Source organism: Vicia villosa, linkage group LG6, assembly GCF_029867415.1.
Source record: "Vicia villosa cultivar HV-30 ecotype Madison, WI linkage group LG6, Vvil1.0, whole genome shotgun sequence".
Taxonomy (NCBI): domain Eukaryota; kingdom Viridiplantae; phylum Streptophyta; class Magnoliopsida; order Fabales; family Fabaceae; genus Vicia; species Vicia villosa.
In genome coordinates, this window is record NC_081185.1 from 63,507,565 (window position 1) to 63,508,985 (window position 1,421).

The following is a 1,421-nucleotide window of genomic DNA, read 5'->3' on the forward strand; positions in this document are numbered from 1 at the left end:
AACCTCAATCCCATCGGTGAAGATTTGGTACCATATGCATAAGTCTAATGATGTTGCATTGCATTGTTTGTGATATTACATAATATTTGATTTTTGTGATTTTTTGACTATCCGTGAGTAAGTGAGAATTAGACGATGATTGTGGCTAAAATTGCGTGATGATGTTGTGAGTATATAATGATGTACAGGTGTAAGTAAATGTGTGAATTATGAGGATACACATGTATTGGTATATATGTGACTATTGATAGTTGTTGTACAACTACTATATTTATTCCTTATGTCTTTTATGATAATTATGAAGTACTCACCCTTTCTGTTTGAATGTTACCTCAACGTGGGTAATGTGCAAGTAACCAGGATTAGTCCGTTGAAGCGTAGAAGATAGCTTCGTGGAGTCCTTTTTAGTCTTTGTTTTCGAATAAAGGGAGTTTTGCTCTGATACGTAACATCGGGGTCGGGACCATTTGTTTTTGGAACTATTTTGTTTTTCTTTAATTATTTTAATATGACGAATTACCTTTCATGGTATTGTGGTGTTTTGGTTTATGAGTCATGAAAGATGAAGTATAAATGAGTTTTATGAAGTTTTAGTAAAGATATTTCAAACTATGAGTTGTTATCATCAAAACTAAAGATTGAATGCAGAACTAAATCTTGTTCTAACAGTTATTACCTATGAATTGTAATAATATCGTCTTATCTGACGTTGCTCCAGCTTATTCAAAGCATACATGGCAGTTATCCGGTACGAGAATTTCCCTGCCATATCATATATACACCGCAGTGAATAAATTGGCTGGTACAGCTAACGACTTTAATATCAATTGCATTCAAATTTAAGTACAGCCAGACCCTTACATATTAACTACTATTTCTTATTAGCTATTTTTATGGGTTTTTTCTTTATCCACCTTCCTATGGGGGTCACCCCCAACGAAAACCCCACTTTACTCCTGCTTCGGAAATGCATTTCCGAAATATTTTTTTTCTAAATTTTCCCAGACTTCGGAAATGCACTTCTGAAAAAATCTCAAAAATTGGGATTTTAATTAATTCGGAGATGCAACTCCGAAAAAACAAAAAAAAAAAATTAAAAATCCCAAAAATTAAAAATTTTAGGATATTAATTAATTCACATATCATAAATTTGATATAATTTATGAGTAATTAATAATAATAGTTATATATTTTGATATAATTTATGAGTTATGAATAATTATTATTATATATTTCTATTCTGATTCATATTTTAAAATTTAAAATAATTTTAATTAAAATAATTAAAATAATTTCACTTACAAAAATGAGTTATAATTTTTTATTTATATATATTTATATATTTATAATAATTAATATATATTTATATATTTACAAAAATAATTAAAAAAATGAGTGTTTTAATTTATATATTTATATAT